The following is a 16,224-nucleotide window of genomic DNA, read 5'->3' on the forward strand; positions in this document are numbered from 1 at the left end:
AGCTTGCTTTCTGGGGATTTTTCATTTTATTTCTGATTATCTTTGTTACTATGGTTATTCATTGTGTTTGCTCCTCTCCTTTGGCTATACAAAAATATCCGTGGTATAGCAGTGTTCTCTGAAGAGGTCTTTCTATTATTTTTCTGTTGATGGCACTGAATCACATGATTATTTTACTTCTGTGATCTCCCAGACTTTACCTCAGAGGCTTCTGTAAGGCTGTACAACCACACTGCTTGTGAGTGGAATTTGTTTTGCCCTTACTGTAATGGCTGCCCCAGATGCCCATGTGGGCACCAAAGCTGGGGATCAGTCAGAGGGACACAGCAGTTTCACTGCAATAGCTCTTGGTTTACAGATAGAATGTCCCTTGACTGGACACCCAGGTCAATGGGAGGTGAGTTTTGAGAGTCCAAGGGGTGGCAGGGCTCTGTGGTATAGTTTTTTGTCAGAAACACCACCAACAACATTGGTTATCTACATACATGGCAGGAACCTGTACTCTGTCAGGTGTCCCCTGGATAAGTCACTGTTTGCTCTGCTTACCCTGCCTGATGGCCCCCTACAGTTCTGTTTCTCCCAGCTTAAAGGAGCACCTGCTGCCACCAGCTCCCCCCCCCCTCTGGACCACACTGCACCATGAGCTCCTGGATGCAGGGCTGCATCTGAAGGCCATTTGAGCTCTCCTCCTTTTTCATCTCCCCACTTATCCTGGTTGCCCACCTTTAAATGTTTCAATATGTGGGTCTCTTAGGTGTGCCTCTGTGTTGAGTAGTAAATTCATTGTTGAATTGTAGTTGGTTAATTTGTTGAAATTTCAGGAGGAGAAGCCAAGGATATTTCTCATGGTGCCCTTGCTCTGACATCACTCAGATGAGGATCTGCTGTTTTCATTACAAAGATTTAGCTTTAAGAATTGGAAGAATGAGGTGCTTGAAATCCACTTATATGAGAGAATTTGAAACCTCATAGGAGAGAATTTTTGCAAAAAAGTAGAGTCAGTTCTCTTTAAAACTTTGTCAATAGAGGGATTTTGAGGACAACATAGCATTTTTAAAAATAAAATTTATATCCTACTTTAACCATGTAACTAGGGGAAAGCAGAAAAATAAATAAGCTTTCTCCTGATTTTTTATAGCATTGGGGTATATTCAGATTGCTTTGGTAGTTATGCAGAAAGGTTATGATTCCAAAAAGAGACTAAAATGTTCTATTTCCCTTGCCATGGATCACCTTGGGCCTTTGGAACATTTCAGAGTCTCAGGAGCTTCTTTGCATTCATGACACAAGATGTCACTCATCACTGACCCATCAGATTATGGCAGGACATATCAGGCCTGCTCATAAATAGGCACCTGGGTATCAGAACAACAACAAAATATACTCCTCAAGGAGGATATCGTCCTCCAGGGAGTCAGAACCCAAGAGGAAGAAAATATCAGACATGCCACTATAAGAGAGCTTGCTTTCTAAATTACTTTCCATGTTGGCTTGCTAGACACATTTCAAAGGGCGAAATCCATCCTTTCACCTCAGGTTTTATCTTTTTTATTAATTAGTTCATTCATTAATTAATTCAACAATGTGCCCTTTTAATACTAACAATTCACCAAGCATGGTGCAAGACTGTGAAGATAAAATAGTAATCCAAAGTATTTGATTCCTATATCCATTGAGTATTTTGCTTATCAGGAGTCTGTGTAGTAACATTGACTAAAAACTATATTTTGCTAGATAATATCCTGGCATTCAGAATGATCTGACTACACTGGGCACTCAAACTGAAAATAAAGGTTTAGATTGGATGTTTGTTTTGTAAATATGAAATCAGAGCCACAAAATGAATGTGCTAAAGAAAAATGAAGATGGCTGTGTTAGCTCCCTTTGTAATAAATATATTTGTTTGTAAGGACATGGTCCAGTCAGAGACCTAAAGTTAGCACATGCCATTTCATTTCCCCTGATTTTGTCCTAGTTTGTCAAGTGGCATCATTACCTTCTGTAAGTTCGCTTACAAGGTTACTTTGGGCATCAGTAGATATAATTTAACTCAAAGCACTTCAACATCAGAGTCTGATACAATGTAAAACATCATTGCCATCATGGACATCATTGTAAAATGATCAATATTACTCAATGTAAAGTGATAAATGTAACATCCTCTACATTTACAACCTATTCACCAATGTGGAAAACAGAAGCTTAATTTTTGGTTGTTTTGTTTTTAAACATTCTGTACTATTCAACCTCATGAGAATTGCACGAAGTGTATAGCTGACAAAATGTCTGAGCCTTCAGGCCCTTTTGCCTCCACTTCACTTTACAGATGTGTAAATTTAAGTTCTGATGTATGTGTCCATCCACTAGGGATCCCACAGTAAAAGAAATGGGATAGCTGAAATTCATTAGAAGTGTCAAACATACATTTTAATAAAGCTAGTAGCTTAAAGATAGTAGCAAAACATAGGCCTATGTCAAGTACAATAACAAATAAACAAATAACTTGAGACACAGACAAAATTCTGAAAATGTGTTAAATTTAGTATCCTGTAGCATATGTTAAAGATAGAATAAATGCAGTATATGATGAAAAAAATCAATCTACTCAGAGATAGAAAAGGATGGAAAGATCAAGTAATAATCATTACAAATAGCTGACAGCTATGTCATTTTCTTAAATCAACCATCCATTGGTGAGAGTATGGTTCAATTCTGGCCCTGTCAGGAAATGCAGATAATACAGAAAATGCATGTAAAAACTGATGACTATTCAGTAGGCTTACTGGCAAACTACAGGTCTGGCCTGGCACTCTGATAGAATAAGTATGTGGCATTAGCTTGGGGACCCTTCTGTCTGTGATTCTCCTTGCTTGAACTTGAACTCTGGTGAGAGAGAGAGAGAGAGGGAGAGAACCTTTGGCAAACATAAGATTCAAGTGGTGTGGCCTAAACTGTGTGATTTGCATATCTTTTTTATTCTTTTTCTTTCTTTTATTTTTATTTTTATTTTTATTTTTTTAAATATATCTTTATTGATTTCAGAGAGAGGAAAGGCAAGGCAGAGAGACAGATAGAAACATCAATGATGAGAGAGTCATTGATCGAACCCGCAACCCGGGCCTGTGCCCTGACCGGGAATCGAACCCCGATCGCTCAACCGCTGAGCCACACCCAGCCGAGCTCTTTTTCTTTCTTTTAAATTTGCAATGTTTGTCTTTATTTTGTTCTTCATGTTTTTAAAGTGAAAATAAACAATATTGGGTCATTTTTATTATTTTAAAAATATTTCTTCTGTGTATTTATAAGCCTTAAAGTTGCTCTAAAAATTTCAAAAGTATTAAGAGTACTCTTGATTTGCACATCTTAATTTGGTCCACAAGCCTTTCCATTTAGCGTCCTCTGGAAAAGTTTACATGGAGTCTACTATTGCATGAAGATAATATCACACATGACAATATTCAAATGACCTCCTTTCTAAGTCACATGGACCAAGCCATACCAATGATGCAAAGTGACCAACTCAGTCAAGTTGCCATCAAGACAGCAAGGACTCTGATTTGAAAGCTACTGCAATAGCAGGATATTAAAGCCTTGAACTGAAATCTTAGAAGGCTTCTTGCATAGTACTAAATAAGAATTCCTTTAATTCAACCAGGATTTCTCTAAAAAATGCTCATTTATTTTCAAATTGTAAAACCACCAATGACATGCTCAAATATTTCAGTAGACTGAAGAATGACATATTTATGTTTACAACACATTAACTTTTGCAAAGGATTTTAGGATACCTGCCATGTTTTGTCTTCCATTTCTGTGAGACAAAGATAACGGAAGTGGAAGCCAACATACTGCTTTCCTTTTTGAGTAAGAAGGTAATATCAGTTGAGGAATAAAGGAAAGAATACAATCTCAGAGTTATTGATAATGTTCTTTTGAGCTCCCTCAATAATGTGGAATTCACAATGTTCATTGACAGAAAAAATGAAAATGAAACAAATAGTTTCTGGGTTTATCTGATCCTAATTTTTTCTTTTAATCTGATCTTGATTTTCTCAGTAAGATTTAATAGTTTATAAAAATTTGAATACTTAAAAAATTACTTATTATGGAAACTTTGAAACTTAGAGAAAATAGTATAATGAATCCATACTTCCAAGACCTAGAGTTAACAATTTTTAATATTTTGCCATATTTCTTTATCTGTTTTTGACTGAAGCATTTGAAAGTAAATTACAGACTTCGTGATAGTTATTTCAAATGCTTCAGTTTACACTTTTAAAGATGACCTGATCCTACACACCACAATATCATTATCAAACTTAACAAAATTAATTATTATTTTTGAACATAATTTAATACCTGATCTATAGTTACATTTTTCCAGTTGTCCCCAAAACATCTTCTACAGCTGGTTTGTTTAAATGAGGATTACAGATTCTATTTACTTGTGAGATCTCTAAAGTCTTTTAATCTACAACAGCTGTCACACTCTCTTTTTCCATAACACTGACTTGTTAAAAAATACCAGACCAGTTATTCTACCTTCTGGAAGTATCTGTTTTCTCATGGTAAGTTTATTAATTTGTTCTCCCATCTTCTATATTTTATGAAAACTATAAATAAAATCTATAAGTCTGATTATTTTGAAGTTAAATATTTTGTTGTAAGAATTCACCATATGTGTGCTATGGACTTTTTATTTTATCACATCAGGAGGCACATAGGTTTTGGTTCTAACTTTCATGTTTCTTGTTTATCAAAGGTAATTGTTGATTGTTGAAATATTAATTTCATGTGCTTTCATTCCAGGCTGAAAAAAATGGCCATCGGTACAATAAATCATTAATTTGATAATAATTAAATTGTTTTTGTCATTAACTGAACTAATCAATTAGTGGATATTAACCGTATCATATAATCATAGGTGCTATACATTGGCCTCTATTTTGGAACAAAGACACCTTTCATATGGTCTTTAAAAAAAAACACCTCTCAAATAAAATGTAATCATTGGGTGAATAATTAAATATGGAGCTTTCATAGAAAGATATTCCTTCTACAACATGGTGAGCATATTTATTAAAAAACATGGCTTTCTCCCTAAATGCCTGGATCAATCTTTATATATTGACTTCATATTAAGCTTTTTGCTTTATTTTGGTTTTGTTTTTGTTTACAGTTTAGGACTCATGAAAAATATCCCTTAAATTGCCTTCCCTTGCCTGCTCAGGTTACTTAATAGAAGCACTGGGGAAAGTTTTCCACTTATTACTTATGGCACTTTATTGAAAAACACCTTCTATCAGCAAATGTGTTTTCTATGTCAGCAAACCAAAACACAGAAGAAATATTTTTTCCCCCACTGTTCATATTCCTCTTTTTATTTTGGCCCTCTAAATTAGTTTCTGGTTTCCTTGGATGACACACAAACTCAGAGTTGGAGGTCAGAATTTTAAACATGTATTAATTTTGGAATGATGTTCCATTGTAAAAATGTTTCAGAGTGCTTGCCAGCCCATTGCCAACTCTTTCTCCAGAAATCACTTCTCCCCTCTCACATTCCTTTCCTCTCCTATTGTTATTTGATCCACCTTGAGTAAATCAATTAGCAAGAAATTACTGGGGTGAAGTTTGAATCTTATAAATTCAAAGTCATGAGGGGAATGAGAAACTTGAAGCAGAAAAAGCTGGTCTTCAGAAAGAAAAGGGCTGCAGATTCACCAAGAGCCCTTGAGAACACCGAGAGACAGAACCAATTCAGTTTTTCCGGGACAAAGAAAACAATTTTGTTTTTTCAATTACAATGTAAAGAATCATTCTCTCATAGGTTCTCAGTTTCTTGTACCAGTTCCCATGAGATCTAGCTGTATTTTTATCTTCAATATTTCTTTATATTCACAATGTTACATCATCTTGTTTTTAATTTGACCAATGGCAAGTTGATTTCTGTCACTTCTAACCAAGAAAGCTTGCAATGTAGTATAATAGATAACACCTCTTGGTTTTCTAATTTAGAAAATGAGAACAAATGAAAAGAACACCTTCTTCTTCTTTGCAGACCTCCTTTGCTAAGCCTGAATTTATTTTTAGCTTTGGATAAGAACAGTTGTATCTTCAGAATCTTTCTTTGTTAATACCAGGAATTGCTGTATTTCTCCACGGAATTTTGCTTAGCTTTAAATTTTGTGGTGAACATGAGTTATGAAGGTGATCAAGCTTGTCTTTTTCATTTTCATGTCTACAAAGCTTAAAGATAATTTTGAAACCACACAGAGCAATGGCTTAGAGCAGTAATTTTCAATCTTCTCCATCTCATGGAACATATAAACTAATTACTAAAGTTGTGCAGCACACCAAACAATACATTTTTTTGCCGATCTAACAACAAAATATTTATAATTTTGATGCATTCACACCAGACAGCTATTATTGTGTTGGTTGTTGTCATTTTTTATTTGTCAATATAAGGGAAAAAAGGTCAGTGCCCCTGACTAAATAGTTAGATATTGCATGTTTTAAAATTTCTTGTGGCACACCAGTTGAACATTGCTGGTTTAGAAATCTGTAATATGTGATTTTCATTAAGCTCATTCCTGGATTTATTTTCCAAAATTACCTTTGTTCTTCCTTTCTTCTTTCCTTACCACCCATTTCTATCTTTTATAATCTTTTCTTATTTTATAAACCTTTTAAATAAATATAAATTCATGAATTAATATCACATCTAATGAGTCTATATCACAGCTGTATGCATCAAAGATGTTTCATAAATCAATACCTGTTGAGTCTTCTTTCACTTAAGGTCACAAATATTCTTCTGAATACAATAAGCAGTGAACCTAATAGAAGACAATTTTATTTCATCTATATCATTACCTATTCCTTTTCTCTAAAATAAGAGCCCTAGAAAATCCAATTTGAATTGGATGAACTTATGATGTGTTTTATATTAAAAATATTAGGTCAAACCACATCGAACTTCTGATATTCTACCACTTTTAACTTATAGAAAAGGCAATTTCATGTGCTTCAAAACCATATGATTCACATGATTCCTCACTCTGTCCAACAAGGACAGAAACAATGTTCAATCTAATAACAAGTGTTTCTGCTACCTGAATTGTGATCTCTGAATATTATTTCTCATTAAAAGGAACAAGGATTCTTTGGAAAAATAGCTCATTTTATCTCTGGGACAGGAAATGTACAAGATAAGCTTGAAATAGCTTGCCATACCATAAAGCAAGGATATAGACAAAAGTTATTATGATTGGGTTAAAAGGACTCAGGAGCCCATTTAATGTTTTTGATGATTCTTGCACAAAAATTAAGTCAAGCATTTCCTCTTCTCATTTTCAGAACTATGGCAGGTTGGGGGAATTTGACTTGAACTAGTTAATCAATAACAGCCTTTGTTGGTCATTTTCTCTTTCTCATTCTCTAGGAGAGTCATTTCTCTAGAGGATTGGTGAGCAATATTTCATTGATGAGCTTTCTTTTAGAACAATTACCACTTAACTCCAAAGAAGATCAATGGGTTAAAAGAAGGTTGTAATTTACATTTCTGGTCAACATAATAACATGTCTATATGACTATGGGTATATTGAACTTTGGAGTTATCTATAAAAAGAGATGAAGGTCCTTTAGTTTGGAAAAAAAGTGAAACAAATCTGCGTGGGAATCATGACCACAAATGATTGCCAAATGCTTCAGGGCAAAGGGACCTTCCTAATGACGTCTAGTGATTACTGTAAGGGGAATTTAACAGATCCTCCTAAGATACTATCAAGTGCTTCAAAGGAAACTGAATAATTGTTTGCCTCTGGTAAGTCTGACATCAATTGAAAGTGTAGATAAACATATTAGTAATGTGTATAGGTGCTCCTACTGCACTGGATCCCCAAGTCTTTGTATATCTGAGAACCAAGGGAAATAAAAAAGGTTCAGAATTAATCCTGAATTTCTTCTTCGCCACTTCTGTCAGCAGATTGATGCAGAGAAATAAGTAAGGTTATCTGAAGCCTTTAATCATTCTTGCAGCTGGTATTTTCTACATTGGACATGGGACAAGTTCTCCGGATGTGAGAATAAATAAGCAACGGAAGCTTTTGCAATACAAAATGCTTTCCACTAGGGGAGGTAGAAAATAAACTGCTGAGTGATGTAGATAGAACTAGACTAAACTGGGAATAAACCTCTTTTATTGGAGTAAGTACAAACTAGCAATGTTTTTTCCCTGAACAAATATTTGATTATTTTAGAATTTTTCTCTATATTTCATTCCCCATATAATCAACCCTCTGTTAATTTTACCTTTATGTACTTTTACTATATTGTTGTGGCCATTGCTGATCCTACTATCCAGAAAGTCCTTATCACCTGCCTAGCCTACCGCTACAACCTCCTAATCCCAGCCTTTTCCATTCCTTCCATTCCAACCTATTGCCACACTCTTACCATTTTCTTCTTGAAAAACAAACTTGATCGTGTCCTTTCTTTGTTACAATGCTAAATTAGTATGGTTCAGACATCCAAATTTGGCATTAAAAGCCTCCCCACAATTTTAATGCTTAACTATCCCAACTTTATCTCCTGCCATACCCTTTCTGCCAGTCTTTTATTTCTGGCCAGGATTCCTCTGGAAATATTTCCTAACTCCACTGACTAAGAGCATTTCACATTTCACTATAACTACATTCTCAGGGCAAAATAACAAATGCAAATACTTGAGCAGAGTTAAGGTCAAAAGAATACCCAAAACTTTGTTCTTTGCAGAAGACAAAGATTAATAAAGAACTTTAATAAAACAAGGATATCAGGTTATTGGAAGTAAATAGCATAGACATTCAAGATACACTAGAACATCTTCTTTTTCACATTCCCTGAAATTTCTTGCCTCAAAATCATTGTTCTCACTCTTCCCTCTCCCATTTGCCTCCCCACACTTCATAACTTTCTGTCAAAGTCTCATGTTTCGAGGCTAAATTTCAATTTCACATGTTCTAAAATCATGAGCAAAATTAGCATTATCAGTTCTAATAGTCCCTTAGCACTTCATTTGAACCAATGTGCTAGTATGCTTTCTTATTGTTTTCTGTCTTTATAATTCACCTTCTTATTATGTAGAAAATGTTTAGAAAACATTTCTTATCTTGCATTCCCCACAGTACTTGTCACAATATTTTATATGCTGTAGGTAATAATAAAAGTGCTAAATTGAATTGATTGCATTGAATGGAAAAGAGGAGAAAACCAAGACATACCTGTCTTACATCACCAGTTTTTTCAGGACAACTTTTCACATTGATCCTATCCTGAGGGACTATTGGTAAAAAAAATTTTCTGTCTTTGGATGGATATCTCAAGTCACTTCCTTCATTTTAGTAACTGTAAAATATGAGGCACAGATTAATCTCTTGGAGGTAGCCACTGTGAATGATTCCTGTTTTTATAGTTGGTATGTATAATCAAAAGTAGTTTAGAAGTAAAAAGTAGCTTCTATCCAGGAATTTATGACTGACATCTAGAGCCATACTGCATGGTTTGGGGATTATAGAGATGGTTGAGTTCTGGCTCTGCCCCTTATTATTTGAATAACCTTGGTCAAGATATTTAACCTCTGTGGAAAGTTAGTTCCCCAGGAAGTGATGGAGTTTTTGGTAAAGGATGTTTATTTAGGTGGAGCTTGGTATTAACACCAGTGGAAGGGATGCAACAGAAGCAGGAATGGGAAAAATGAGAAGTCTAGTTGTAATGTAAACCCAACAACAGCCCTCACCAATCCCTTGAGGGCCTCTGAAGCTAGAATGCTCCTACAGAGTTGACTCAGGTGGATCAAGATATCAGGCCTTTATATTCCCACATAGTCATTGGAAGTGGGTAAATATTTAACAACTGGCTTTCTGAGGAGAACAAATGACTAATATGTAGTGTTTGCTGATTTCTATAATGTAAATATCCTTATCCATGCTTATTTCAAGCTATAAACTTTATGTCACTATATATCATATTAGGAAGAGATGTATACAATGGGCTCTGACAGTACATGCAGGCTCCAGCACACACTAAAAGGGGATGACCTTGGATGACGGATTTCTTTATGAAGTCCAGGCAATGTAGATAAGGGGCCACTTGCCACTTCCTGTATGAACATCAGTCTTTCTATATTCTCTCCGCTATAGGGAAGCACAAGTTTAATTCTTACATAGACCTAACAGTTCCTACAAGGGCCCGGCCAAAGGTTTCCTTCAAGGCCACTTAAAACTAGCTATTTTCCACTCCAGAGGTGGGCTTAGAAAATTCTAGGTTTTAAAATAGTATTGAATGTTCTTCCCATGTGGAGACATAGAACTAAAAACATAGTTTACTATTATTTTTTATCTCTTACTACAGCAAGAACAAAGCAGACATTGAAATCGCTATAGAAATTCTGCTCCATTGGCTTATAGTAAATTTCAGCTCTTCTCACCATCCTCTGAAATCTACTCTTCTACTTTCTGACTATAACAGTGAATTGCAACATCTTTAGCTGAGTTACTACATATAGTAAAAAAGAAGTAGGCCTTACATTTCATACCACTCTCTCCAAAGTTCTCATTATATCCTTTCTCTCTGGACAGGCACTCTGTCAATATAATTTCCCTTGAGGGCCATTGTTGAGCACAAAAAGCAATCCAGGGGTGTTAGGGGAGTCATATTTCTTGCCCTTACTGAAGTAGAGGCAGAAGTACATGCTACTGGAAACTTTCAGTCCTGGGCTCCCTTGGGAAATCCTTATTGACTGAGGGTCAAGCTTTATAGCCCCAGGGGAAACTGGTGTCTGGACCCAATGGGGGCAAAAGCATTTTCATTTTTTTCACTATAACTGTTTCCCTCCAGGGCAAAAATAAAAGATTAAATTAAAATATTTGACAATGGTTAAGTTTAACAGTTTCCAGAATTTTCTTAACAAAGAATTCTCTGTGGATGTATTTAGGAAAGTAAAATTTTATAAAGAATCCTCATCTTGAATATTTAAAACCAAAATAAAAGTAAATTTTATTGGGTAGTAAAGTTGAATGGCAAATTCATACCCATACATGGTCTATGATATCCAAAGACAATACCAATAAAATGGTTCCTTAACAAAGCATCTCTCTGTTACTTTTTGAAATAAAATTAATGGCATAGAATGTGAAAACTCAAAAGGATTTTAAAGATATTTCACAGAGGAGAAACTGAGCCTTAGAGAAGTTAAATTATTTTTCTAAATATATTTCACTTCCAGGAACTCATGGCAATCCTTGTGTATCTAGGAACTAATTACTGTTCCCTACCTCAAGACTAAGTTTTTCTGGAAAACTTGGAAAGAATGGAAAATATTTGACTTAATCGCTGCCCTCATGTTATTAACAAACAAAAGTATATTTTTCCTACTTCTCAAAATTTAGGCTTCACACCACTGACTGAGAAAAAAATATTTTTAGGAGCCAGTAATTGAAAGGAACACAGATATCTATCAACAGAAGAATAAACACATTGTGGTATATACATATGACAGAATATTACTCAACAATAAATATGAATAAACTACTGATAAACACAAAAACATGATACATCTTACATACATGTTAAGCAAAAGAATCCGGATCCCAAAGAGTAAATATTACATTATTCCATTAACATGGATTTCTAGCACAGTTAAAACTGACCTATGGTGATAGAAATCAGAATAATAGTTCCCTACTAGGAAAACTTTCACAGGTAACAGAAATATTTTATATTTTGGTTGAGGTCTTAAATATACATATGTATATATTTGTCTCTGTCATAACTCATTGAACACCAGATATGTGTATTGTGTCTGTGTATTCAAAAAATATATATGATTGAATAGAGTCATGTAAATAATTAGAAGAAATGTTTAATCATTTCAAAACATTAAATTCACTTTTATAAAAAAAAAACAGGAAAATCACTTTACAGTTGGGAATTTTTTTTTTAAACATATCTTTATTGATTTCAGAGAGAGGAAAGGAGAGGGAGAGAGAGAGATAGAAACATCAATGATGAGAAAGTCATTGATCGAGCCCGCAACCCGGGCGTGTGCCCTGACTGGGAATCGAACCCCAATCGCCTGGATCCTAGGTCAGTGTTCAACCACTGAGCCATGCCCTGCCGGGCCAGTTGGGTAATTTTATGCTTCTAATTCCTGTGATCAACCTTTTCACTCTCTCCATTTTATCACCATATGTAATTTTGGAATTTCAATAGTTTTTCTTTTTTTTTAAATTTATCTTTATTGTTGAGAATATTACAGATGTCCCCTTTTTCCCTCACTGATCCCCACCACCCCACATCCACCCCACTCCCAGGCCTTCCCCATACCAATATCTGTGTTCATGGGTTATGATTATAAACATATAAGTTCTTTGATTAATCTGTCCCCACCCACTCTCCCACCCCACTCCCAACTTCTCTCTGAGATCCCTCAGTCTGTTCCATGCTTCTATGTCTTTGGATCTATTTTGTTTAACAGTTTATTTTGTTTATTACATTCCATATATGAGTGAAATCATGTAGCACTTATTTTTCTCTGATTGGCTTGTTTCACTTAGCATAATACTCTCCAGTTCCCTCCATGCTGTCCCAAAGGATAAGAGATCCTTCTTTTTTACAGCTACATAGTATTCCATGGTGTAAATGCCCCACAGCTTTTTTTATCCACTCATCTACTGATGGACACTTGGGCTGCTTCCAGATCTTTGCTACCGTAAATTGTGCTGCTATGAACATCCATTTGTTTCAATGTTTTTAGTGTTTTTATTGTAGTTGAGTTGTAATTTCATGCCATTGTGGTCCGAGAAGATGCTTGATACAATTTTAATCTTCTTGAACTTGTATAAACTTGTTTTGTGTCCTAACATGTGGTCTATATTTGAGAATGTCCCATGTGCACTTAAGAAGAATGTATATTCTGATTTTTGGGGGTGGAATGTTCTACAAATTTTAATTAAATCCATCTGATCTGGTGTGTCATTTAGGGTCACTGTTTCCTTATTGATTTTTTTGTATGGAAGACTTATCCAGTGAAGTCAGTGGGGTGTTAAAGTTCACTAGTATGACTATATTGCCATAGATCTCTCCCTTAAAGTCCTCTAGAAGCTTTTTAAAATAAATTTAGGTGCTCTTCTATTGGGTGCATATATATTTATCAGGGTTATATCCTCTTGTTGGATCAATCCCTTTAGTATTATGTAGTGACCTTTCTTATCTCCCATGATGGTCTTCATTTTGAAGTCTATTTTGTCTCACATGAATATTGCTTTGCAGCTTTCTTTTTCATTTCCATTTGCATGGAAAATTTTTCCCTCTCTTCACTCTCATCTTCTGTGAATATTTTGTTTTGAGGTGCGTCTTTTGTAGGCAGTACATATTTGGGTCTTGTTTTCTTATCCATAAAGCCATCTTATGTCTTTTGATTAGAACATTTAATTTATTTCCATTTAAGAATATTATTGATAGATACTTATCTACTGCCATTTTAATTCTTTATGCCTATGTTACTCTTTCTCTCTATTTCTACTTCTAATTACAGCAGTTCCTTTAACATTTCCTGCAATGCTGGTTTGATGGTGATAAACTCCTATAGCCTTTTTCTGTCTGGGAAGCTCTTTATTTCACCATCTATCTTGAATGATAGTCTTGCTGGATAGAATAGCCTTGGTTTCAGATCCTTGTTTTGCATTACCTTAAATACCTCATGCCATTCTCTTGTGGCCTGTAGAGTTTCTGATGAAAAGTCAGCTAATAGCCTTAAGGGAGCTCCTTTGTAGGTAACAGATTGCTTTTCTTTTGCTGCCTTTAGGATTCTCTCATTGTCTTGAATTTTTGGCATTTTAGTTATGATGTGTCTGGGCGTGGGCCTCTTTGGATTCTTCTTGCTTGGGACTCTCTGTGCCTCTTGAGCTCATGTGATTTTTTTCCTTGGCCAGGTTAGGGAAGTTTTCTGCCATTAGTTCTTCAAACAAATTCTCTACTCCTTGCTTACTGTCTTCCCTTTCTGGGACTCCTATGATGCGAATATAGTTACATTTTACATTTTACCACAGCTCCCTTAAACTGTCCTCCTGTTTTTTAACTGTTTTGGTTTTTTTTTTTCTTTTTGGATCTCTGATTGAGTGATTTTTTTTCTCCCCTGTCTTCTAATTCACTGATTTTATCCTCAGCTTCCTCTAACCTGCTGTTTATTCTTTCCAATATATTCTTTATTTCTACTATGTCATTCTTAATTTCCTTCATAGTTTTCATATCATTTTTCATGCTGTGGAGCATCCTCACAATCAGTATTCTGAACTCTATATCTGAGAGATTGCTTATTTCCATTTCATTAAGCTCTTTTTCTAGGGACTTCTCTTGTTCTTTCATTTGGGGCTTGTTTTTTGTCTCCCCATTTTGTCTGCCTGTTTAGGTTTGTTTCTATGTATTAAGTAGATCTGCTAGGACTTTGAGTCTTTTGGCAGGGTTTCTGGTTCAGCCTGATGTCAGGCGCTCTTTGTGACTCACCCTAAGTACCCTGTTTGGCGCTATCAACAACCCTCGGCTTGAGATCTCTTCTGTTTGGGCTGGATGCATTTGGACAAGACCAAGATGCACACCAGAGTTTGTTTTTCCATGGCCCTGGTCCAGAAGCAGATCAGGCAAAGACTCAAAGCACTCTGAGGTCTGACTCTGGCTGCAGGCTGATTAATCTGTTTCTCTTAATGAGCCTCATGCTGTAGAAACTCCACAAGGTGGGGCGGCTGGTTGTTATCAGTCTCTTAACAAGCTTCAGGCTGTAGAAACTCCTCTTGGTAGGGTGAGAGGTTTTCCAGCAGGGTGGGGCAATTGCTTCCCCCTCCCTAGGCAAAAGCAGTAAAATTTCTGCCTGTGAAACGTATCCTCTGCAGTATAGGAGAATAACTCAGCACAGGACTTCAGATGAGTGCCTTCTGATCTGTATCTCCTTGAGCCTAGATTTTCCTCACACAGCTCCCGTCCACTCTGCCCTTCCTCTGCTGGAGCCCAAGGTGAGTGGCTGCACTTGAAACTTTGTGTGTTGGCTCCTTAAGATGGTGCCTGCAGTTCCAGCCACCTCTCCCTGGCAGACAGAAACCCTGCTGCTTTTCACAGCCAGTTGTTATGTGGGCACCGTTCTCAGTTCTGGTGTTTTTTTCTGGGAAGCTCATCCTGGGGTTTAGGCCCCAGAGTCCTCAGTGGGAACCCCCCCACAGCTGAGATATCCTTAAAGACTTTCAGCTGCTGCGTGTGGGAGCCCAGCCAGCCTTCTAGCACCTCTACACTTGCTACCAGCCTCTATTTGGTCTCCACTTTAAGTCCTTGGTTATGAGTGTGCTCTCCAGCTCATCTGCAGTTGCAGTGGATTATTTATGATGTTTTTTCTTTATTTTAGTTGTAATTCCAGTTTGGTCCTGGGAGAATGTCAGTGTAGCTTCCACTCAGTCTGCTGCCATCTTTACTCTACCCTCAATGTTTTTTCAATAAAGGCATTTGTTTATATCATGAAGATCAGCAGATTTTTGTGTATTTGCTTATTCTGTCAATAAGTAAAGAGTATTTATCTACATAATCTTATTAACCAATGTCACCCCAATAAATTTAACTTAAAAATAGTACTTTAGAATACTTATTTTTACCACCTCGAATTACTTATATCAATCAAAAATTATTTTATCTGCAGTTAATAGATAACTTGACTAAAGTGGCTTAAAGCATAAATACAGTTTTGTAGACTTAATAAAAAGCCCTGAAGTGGGTCGTGTCAGAGATGGACCAGCATTTTGTGTACTTTTTAGGACCCAAGTTCTCTCCACCTTTTTATTCTTGTTAACAAGATGAGGGCTTTTATACTCAAGCTTGTTTCTTCTCCTGGACTGGGTCACATTTCTACCCAAAACAGAGTTTCCTTAGCAAGGAAGGAGAAATATATTTTGAATGAGCAGCCAATAGCATATGCCTCAATTTTACTGCAGTATTTTAAGAAAAGATAAGCCATTGCCATTTACTATATGCAAAAGGAAAATGTTGTAAACAATGACCTAATTGTATTTATTCCAGTGAACAGTGCTATCATTATAATCAGAGTGAGCAGGATTGCTGACATACTTCTAACCTATAAAGCTCCCTTATAAAATTTTAGTGTAAATCACAACTCACACAATAGTTCCTGTTTTTTTCCACCTGCC

General features: G+C 35.9%; 1 pseudogene across 1 annotated transcript in view; it reads left to right on the top strand.

Annotated features, from left to right (window-relative positions):
- The first annotated feature begins 268 nt into the window (after window positions 1-268).
- The window catches only part of LOC308551031 (MICOS complex subunit MIC27 pseudogene), a 41,001-nt pseudogene continuing 25,045 nt past the window's right edge, over window positions 269-16,224 (top strand). Inside the window, exon 1 of the transcript in view lies at window positions 269-397. The product of the transcript in view is annotated as an MICOS complex subunit MIC27 pseudogene (transcript). The remainder of the gene's footprint in view (window positions 398-16,224) is intronic.

The sequence above is a fragment of the Miniopterus schreibersii genome, assembly GCF_964146895.1.
Source record: "Miniopterus schreibersii genome assembly, chromosome: X".
NCBI lineage: Eukaryota > Metazoa > Chordata > Mammalia > Chiroptera > Miniopteridae > Miniopterus > Miniopterus schreibersii.